Raw genomic sequence first — 9,238 nt, forward strand, 5'->3', positions numbered from 1 at the left:
TCCAAGGACACACAGCCAGGAATTGGCTGGACTGGGATTTGAACTAGGTCTAATGCTAGAATCTGTGTTCTTTTCCATTGTATTGTGCCAGTTGTCTTGGCTGCTCTCAGCCAATTGCTCTTACTCCATCTGCATCTAAAGATGCAGTTGGCATGCTTCAGAAAGCACAGAAGCCCGCTCCCTGGGACCTTGTCGACAGGGCCTCTCCTGACACCACAGAACACACACCTGTGAAGTGTCTGCATTGTTGTCCCATATCTCTTTCTCCTGCCCTTGAGAGCAGCCTCAGTCAGTGGATATAGGCGCCATGTTTGTAAGGTGACATTGTTTTGGCCTAGAGGATGGGCTATGGGGTCAGAGAGAACTGGATTCAAACCTTGGTTCTGATGTTCCTATAAGCTTTCTGCAACTTAATCTGCATTTCAGCTTCCTCATTTGTTTGGAGACATTTGTTTCCCAGGGCTGCTGTGAGATTTACACAGATAGCCAACTTCAAGTTCCCAGAACAGCCCTGGCATGAATTGAAGATGCAGTAAATGTCAGTTTGTTTGTTTTGAGATGGAGTCTCACTCTGTTGCCCAGGCTGGAGTGCAGTGGTGCCATCTTGGCTCACTGCAACTTCCACCTCCTGGGTTCAAGCGATTCTCCTGCCTCAGCCTCCTTAGTAGCTGGGACTACAGGCACACACCACCAGAGCCGGCTAATTTTTGTATTTTTAGTAGAGACGGGGTTTCACCATGGTGGCCAGGATGGTCTCGAAATCCTGGCTTCAGGTGATCCACCTGCCTCAGCCTCCCAAAGTGCTGGGATTACAGGCGTGAGCCACCACACCTGGCCCAGATATTCTTATTACTTTTGCTCTACAGAGATTTGGCAAATCTGCTTGATGGCGGAGGGATGGCATCGGAAAGAGAGAAGAAAGCATAATGAGATGGATAAGTTGCTTTTTTCTCTCTGTGCTCTGATTATGCTGCAGCTACTAATGAAGGGAATCCAGACAGTCTTTTCCTGGCTGCAGATTACTTATACAAAATGAGCCTAAAATGATCTCAGGTAGGGCCTTGGCTATTACAAGAAGTAAGTGCCCAAAAGTCTACCATATGTGTGTGTGTGTATATATATATATATATATATATATATATATATATACACACACACACACACACAAAATATATATATAGTATATATGTATAATATATATATTAGTCTTTTATACACACACACACACACACACACACACACACATTATTCTCAGTCCCTCCATATCCCAGGGAATACCAGTTTCCATTCAGTGTTCAGAGTTTGAGTATTTTTAAAACCTCCTTTTGAACATATCTGTAGGAAAATATCCCTAAATGTCTTGACTATTCCAAAGAACGGCTTCACCCATTGAATACCTCATTGTAACATGTTTCTCTTAATGATCCACCCATTTAAAAATGGTGCTTCTTCTTTAAAATATTTGCAGCTCTGAAATGTTGCTGCTTTCATTAATAAACAATGGCTTTTCAAGCCAAACCTTGGGAAATCTCTAGAAAGGGGCATTCATTTATGAATACTGTCAGTGGTGGGATTCTGATATTGATTTCCAATTCCCTGCCCACCTAAGATTTCTATTCATTGATTAAATGTCAGTTACATCCCAAGAATTGTGCTATACCCTGAGCATACAAAGATGAGCAAGATATGCTCACATCCTACCCTGTGGAGTCTAGGTGGGGGATACAGACTCTCACATAAACAGTTGCAATGCAGAGTGATGACATGGTAGGGTGGGAAAAGAAGGCATGTTATCAGATTAGCCAGAAGAGGCATTTACCCAGAATGGGGCAGAAGGAGGTGTGAGATGGGAATGTACTGCAGATGGAAGTCTCAGGAAAAAGTTGCTGAGACAGAGTCTAGGGTACAAGATGTTTAGTAGGGATCAACCTCTGTGAAAGGAACAGGATGAAGCCCAATCAGACAGAGGAAGAAACTGAACTGCAGTACAATCCTGAAGAAGCTGTGGCCAACCAGGCAGGGGTTCTGGAGAGAAGATTGCCTGCAAGAGGGTTATGAGTCAGGCTAAAACTGTGGGCTTCCCTGTCCCAACTGCCAGTCGCTGGATGTGGAGCTGACAGCCACAGCCACATGCTGCCTCCTGACGCTTTCCTCATGACTGGGCAGCAAGTCCTTCCTTGATGTGGGATCTGGGTCGTCCAGTGTCATGTCTTCCTCAGAGAGAGGCGTCCTAGAGTAGGGAGCATCTAAACCAAGATTTGAGGGACAAACCACCAGGTAATAAGGTGGGATGGATGGGGAGTGGGAAGTGGCAGAGGTGATAGCCTGTGTGACATCTTGGAGGAGCCAGACAGGTTGCATGGAAGGGACTGAAACAGAGCTCAGGCAAGTGGTGGGGTGCAGTGTGCAGAGATGATACTGGAAAGGTAGGAAGAGGAAGAACCTTGCAGGGTCTTGTGGGCCACATTAATGAGTTTGGACTTGATCCGATAGTAGCTTGTAAGATGCACTTAGGGATGAGTTTTAGAACATCCTCTGTGGGCTCTATGAGGGAGGATAGGTTGAGAGGTGAGAAGGGTGGGGCTTGGAGGGAAGGCAGGAGGCCCTGTTGGAATAGTGTGGGTCTCTGAGGACTGCCTCAGTGGCAGGTGCCTCCTGAGAACAGTGCCTCCCTCCACACTGAGGGAGGACTGGCCTGTGACTCCCTTTGACTATGAGAAAGAGGAAGAGGCAGAGGCCCCCTAAGCCTTTGGAAGGCCTGGCAAGCTTTCGCTCTTGCACTTTAGGAAGAAGTCCGGCTACTCCACAATTAACAACTCACAGCCAATCTCACTTCATCGGTATCCTCATCAGTTTCCCCATCCTGCATTGTTCTGAAGCAAATCCCAGACATGATGTCATTTAACCCATAAATATTTCAAGATATATCCCTAAAAGATAAGGACATACCTTAAAAAATATAACCACAATTGTACTATCACTTAAGGAAACTGCACTGTTTCTTGATGTAAATAAATGGTCAGTGTTCAAGATTCCAATTGTGTCAGAAGTGTAATAAATGTTTAATTTTTACATTTGGTTTGAATCTGGATCCAAGCAGGGTTCGCTCACTGTAATTAGTTGGTATATCTTTTAAATGTCTTTTAATCTATAGATTCCTCTTTCATCTTCTACCATTCTCTTTCCTTCCCGCAACCCCTGCAATTTATGTTTTGAAGAGACTGGGTCATTTGTTTTATGTCATTTCCTTAAAGTCTGGATTTTGCTGATTGCATGCCCAAGGTATGTGTTTAACATGTTCTCTGTATTTTCTCTGAATCATCAGTTGGATGAGGAAAGTTTTAAATCATATGAGATGGAGTTTTCCACAGGACTAGGCTGGACTGGACTTTGAATGCCTCAAATTCACAGCTACACCACAGAATCTGCCTAGCATGCTGTTAACAGATGGGAAAGTTGGATTTCATGGTACACCAGTGAAGGCAGAGATGGGGATAATTAAAGCTAAAACATGTTTGTATTCTGTACAACTGTTCAAGCAGCTCATAAAAATAACTATGAATACCATAACATTGTGGTATTGATTTCCAACTCAATTCCAATTGATTTCTTGGACAGGCTCTATGGATTCTTTCCTCTGAGTTCTGCCCTATTGCCCCCACTGGCATGCCCTGGGCAGCTATTTCCCTGTAGCAGAGCCCATGTTACTAAATGAAGTTTTGCATCCATTATTAATCAAAATTCATTTTATGTAGCAAATATTATTATCTTGTTGCTCAGGAGGTTTGTTTCTCCCTGATACCCTTTGCATAAAGCTCCTATTGTGCTCATGGCAAGATCGTGGCTCTCCCTAAGCCCACACTCTAGTTTTGTGATGACTTTGTTCTGCTTGCTTTTGATCAGGAAGGGTAATTGTCTAGACCAAATGTGAACTTAAAATGAATGAAGGCCGGACGCGGTAGCTCACGCCTGTAATCCTAGCACTTTGCGGGACCGAAGCGGGCAGATTGCTTGAGCTCAGGAGTTCAAGACCAGCCTGGGCAACACGGTGAAACTCTGTCTCTACTAAAATACAAAAAATCAGCCAGGCATGGTGGCGGGCGCCTGTAGTCCCAGCTACTCGGGAGGCTGAGGCAGGAGAATTGCTTGAACCTGGGAGGCGGAGGTTGCAGTGAGCCGAGATCATGCCACTGCACTCTAGCCTGGGTGACAGAGCGAGACTCTGTCTCAAAAATAATAAAAATAAAAATAAAATAAAATAAAATGAATGAATCCTATTCTTATCATGAATGGAGCTTGCAGGACTAGAAGTTGTTCTGGGTGAGTCAGTGCGTAGTGAGTAAATATGAAGGCCCAGGCCATTACTGTATACTACTGTAGACTTTATAAACAATGTACACTAAATTTATAGAAAAAGGCTTTTTTCTTCAATAATAAATTAACCTTAGCTTGCTATAATTTTACTTTATAAACATCAATTTTTTAAAACTTTGACTTTTTTGTAGTAACACTTAGAACACAAACACTTTGTATAGTTGTACAAATGTATTTTCTTTCTTTATATACTTATTCTATAATTTTTTTCTACTTTAAAATGCTTTATTGTTATTTTTTACTTTTTCAACTGTTTTGTTAAAACCTAAGACACAAACACCCACAGTATCCTAAGCCTACACAGGTCAATATCACTGTCTTCCACCTCCACATCATGTTCCATTGGAAGGTCTTCAGGGGCAGTACCATGCATGGAGCTGTCATCTCCCGTAACAATGCTGTCCTCTGAAATACCCCATGGAGGATCTGCCTGAGGCTGTTTTACAGTTAACTTTTTTTTTGATAAGTAGAAGGAGTACACTGTAAAATAACAATGAAAAGTATAGTATAGTAAATATATAAACCAGTAAGTCATTTATTATCATTATCAAGTATTATGTGCTGTGCCTAATTGCGTGTGCTATAGTTTTTAATATGACTGGCCATGAAGTAGATGTCTTTACAACAGCGTCATCACAAACATGTGAGTAATAGCTTGTTCTGTGCCCTTAAGAAAGTTACAATGTCAGCAGGCATTTTGGCAACAGGGAATTTTACCACTCTGTCATAATCTTATGGGACCACCTTTGTATGTGTAATTAGTCCTTGAACAAAATGTCATCATGCAGGGCATGACTGTACTGATGTGCTTCAGCCACTTACTTAACTGATGTCTGTTGCCTGCAGTAGTAAGAGATCCCCAGCAATCAAACTACTGTTTAGTGAATCAGTCAAAAGAAGACTTGTGCTTCTCTTTCTTTGTATCTCTCAAACACAATTTTGCTACAATAAACCCCTTTAAAAATAGTTACAGCTAGCCGCCCACTTCTGCGCAGTCACACCGAGCCAGCGCCTGGGCCTGGAACCGGGCCGCAGCCCCTCAGCTTCACCCACCACCTCCCCACCATGAACGAGCTTCAGGCCTTTGTAAAAATGTGTAAGTAGGATCCGAGCGTTCTGCACACTGAGGAAATGCACTTCCTGAGGGAGTGGGTGGAGAGCATGGGGGGTAAAGTACCACCTGCTACTCAGAAAGCTAAATCAGAAGAAAATACCAAGGAAGAAAAACCTGAAAGCAAGAAGGTGGAGGAAGACTTAAAGGCATACAAAACATCAAGTGAGGAAAGTGATCTAGAAATTAATAATTAAGGTGTGATTGAACCAGACACTGATGCCCCTCAAGAAATGGCAGATGAAAATGCAGAGATAACAGACGAGATGATGGATCAGGCAAATGATAAGAAACTGGCTGCTGTTGAAGCCCTAAATGATGGTGAACTGCAGAAAGCCATTGATTTATTCACAGATGCCATCAAGCTGAATCTTCACTTGGCCATTTTGTATGCCGAGAGGGCCAGTGTCTTTGTCAAATTACAGAAGCCAAATGCTGCCATCTGAGACTGTGACAGAGCCATTGAAATAAATCCTGATTCAGCTCAGCCTTGCAAATGGCGAGGGAAAGCACACAGACTTCTAGGCCACTGGGAAGAAGCAGCCCATGATCTTGCCCTTGCCTGTAGATTGGATTAGGATGAAGATGCTAGTGCAATGCTGAAAGAAGTTCAACCTAGGGCACAGAAAATTGCAGAACATCGGAGAAAGTATGAGCAAAAACATGAAGACTGAGAGATCAAAGAAAGAATAGAACGAGTTAAGAAGGCTGGGGAAGAGCATGAGAGAGCCCAGAGCAAGGAATAAGCCAGAGACAGTCAGGAGCTCAGTATGGGTCTTTTCCAGGTGACTTTCCTGGGGGAATGCCTGGTAATTTTCCTGGAAGAATGCCTGGAATGGGAGGGGGCATACCTGGAATGGCTGAAATGCCTGGACTCAATAAAATTCTTAGTGATCCAGAGGTTCTTGCAGCCATGTAGGGTCCAGAAGTTATGAAGGCCTTCTAGGATGTGGCTCAGAACCCAGCAAATATGTCAAAATACCAGAGCAACCCAAAGGTTATGAATCTTACCAGTAAATTGTCAGCCAAATTTGGAGGTCAAGCCTAATGCCCTTCTGATAAATAAAGCCCTTGCTGAAGGAAAAGCAACCTAGATCACCTTATGGACGTCGCAATAATACAAACCAGTGTACCTCTAACCTTCTCATCAAGAGAGCTGGGGTGCTTTGAAGATAATCCCTACCCCTCTCCCCCTAATGCAGCTGAAGCATTTTACAGTGGTTTGCCATTAGGGTATTCATTCAGATAATGTTTCCCTACTAGGAATTACAAACTTTAAACACTTTCTAAACCTTAAAAATATTTTAAACAAATTTAAAGGGTCTGTTAATTCTTATATTTTTCTTTACTAATCATTTTGGATTTTTTTATTTGAATTATTGGGCAGGGAAGATATTTATGTATGGAAGATTATTGCTCTAATTTGAGTGAAAAAAGTTTATTACTGCGAGGCAAATATAACTCATTTGAGGATAAAGTTTGTGTTGGATATGTGGTTCCTGAAGCATTTTGACTTGTCTTTTTAAATGCTTTATCTTTTTCTTTAAAGATTTATTTCAATAAAACTAAATGGGACCACCAGTATTTCAGTAAGACCTGGGTAGGGACGGGAAATACTTGGCAGGGCAGCAGCAATCTTGCTGTGTTTTATATAATATGCATCCTTGGGCAGGTTGCCCTTAAATCTTACATTGTGGTGAAGGGATGATTTTTCTGTAATGCTGCAGTAGAGTTGGAGTACTTAGTTCTGTTCTTGTCCAGTATATCTAATAAATGTTTCATATTATCTCCACATAGGGGAAATAAGGGAGTACTTTTCTTTTTATACTTCTATGCTTAAAATTCTCTTTCCTAGTCAAAAAATGCCCATCTCTGTGTTTACTTTCTGCTTGTTACATTTTTCCTCCCTTACTTTTCTTGGGCTAAAGACAGGCTTTTTCCACCAGCATCATCACTGCTATCATAATTATACAAGTATATTTAATGCTGATTTTATTATGTAATACGTATGGTAATTGTAGGGTAGTACCCACAACAACTGTAGTTTCTTACTTGGCCATGAGAATGCTTACTTAAGTGTTAAACTTCCACTCTGGCAAAATCTTGTCATATCAAAAGACATTGGAAAGAGGGATTCCCTTTGGTGTTTGGTCTTCTACTTAGAAAATACCTATTGCAATTAGAGTTTATCTTATGGTATTCATCTTTGTATTTTGAAGGTAATAAGGTTTGAATTAAATTGATATACACAGAGGGGAACCAATTTTTTTTTATCCAATGTAAATTATAAATGAGGTAATCCACAGTTATTCATTGTGGAGTTCCACTGTTGAGACTGTGGAAGACTCATTGTCTTTGTATTCAGCTCTTCCTTAAATAGTGTAACCATACCCCACCTCTGCTTGCTTTCTTTCTCTCCCCTCCAATGATAAAGAAAATGATAAGTTAAAAAAATAGTTATAGCTACTGAAAATTAGCACTAGAGAGTAATTCCAGGCTCTTTTTGCTTTAAACTTTTCCTAGCTTAACTCACATATAACAATAGTACTATGCTTTTATATTATAGATCTTCCCAGTTTTCAAACTACATTTGAAATCCCCATGGCATGAAAATGAAATGATTAAACTAAAAAAATTCGAACGATTAAACTAAAAAATTATTCACATTTTATTGAAAGGACACAATTTTTTAGCTGCAGTTGCTGCATTTAAGGAGAACATTCAATGTCCAGCAAAGAAAAAGGCTCCTGAGAAATGGGGCAGCGCCCAGAAGTCTGGACTTCTTCCACTGTGGCTGCAGCCAACACTTGTGGTGGGGTTATTTGTAAGCATTTTGTAGGAGGCATTTTTCAATAACATTATTCATTCATTCATTCAGTAAATACTCATGAAGCACCTCTTTTAATCCAGGCGTTCTCTGGGCAAAACACTAAAGACATCTCCAACATTCTCTTTCAATGCATGATGTTCTCTGTGCAATTGCAAACAGAAACTGAACTAGCCAGAGCAATTGAATTTTTTGCAGTTGAAAGCATCATCATGGCTAAGACAAGAAGTCTTTGAGCAATCCAGAGACTGAAACTATCTGTAGTAGCAGATCTACCATGACTCAAAGAAGTCCTCTGTGCTGTAGACTGATATGTACCAAAATGGGATCTGGCCTGGAGAGGGTGACCCAGAAATGGGATATTGAGAGGCAAGAGTTCCAACCTGGACATGCACAACCCTAGCCACTTGCATAACCAATTACACGGGAGCCTTATTTCTAAGGCTTCGTACTAGGTATGCTTGTTCACTGTATGTAGATGGTTGTATGTTTCAATAACGATAGCTAATGTTGAATCAGCTAAGCACTATGGAAACACCATCATATTTAATATTCACAAAAACCCTACGAAAGTATTTATTATTATTATTTCCATTTTAGAGAACAGGAAACTGTGACTTAAGTAGGTAAATAACTGGCCCAAGGAGGTACAATTGCAGAGCTGACACTCAGCCCAGACCTCAGTGCCTCCCAGGCTTATGCTCTACACCACCATGCAGATTGCCACCTCAGACTTAAAAAACCAACTGAAATTGATTTCTTAATATGTGTTTTTTCTCTGCCCAATTAATCCTTTTGCATTTCTCATAATATCCTGAATTAAAAGAGCCCTTTTAGACATTATTCAGGAAAATTTACAGACAGGATGGACCAACAACTATAAAAATCAACAAACAGCTAGAGTTGCCATCCCAGGGCCAAGATAG

General features: G+C 41.2%; 1 pseudogene; it reads left to right on the forward strand.

The window, feature by feature from the left end:
* The first annotated feature begins 5,439 nt into the window (after window positions 1–5,439).
* Window positions 5,440–6,578, forward strand: LOC100611950 (hsc70-interacting protein-like; annotated as a pseudogene).
* The last annotated feature ends 2,660 nt before the right edge of the window (window positions 6,579–9,238 follow it).

The sequence above is a fragment of the Pan troglodytes genome, chromosome 9 (assembly GCF_028858775.2).
Source record: "Pan troglodytes isolate AG18354 chromosome 9, NHGRI_mPanTro3-v2.0_pri, whole genome shotgun sequence".
Lineage (NCBI taxonomy): Eukaryota > Metazoa > Chordata > Mammalia > Primates > Hominidae > Pan > Pan troglodytes.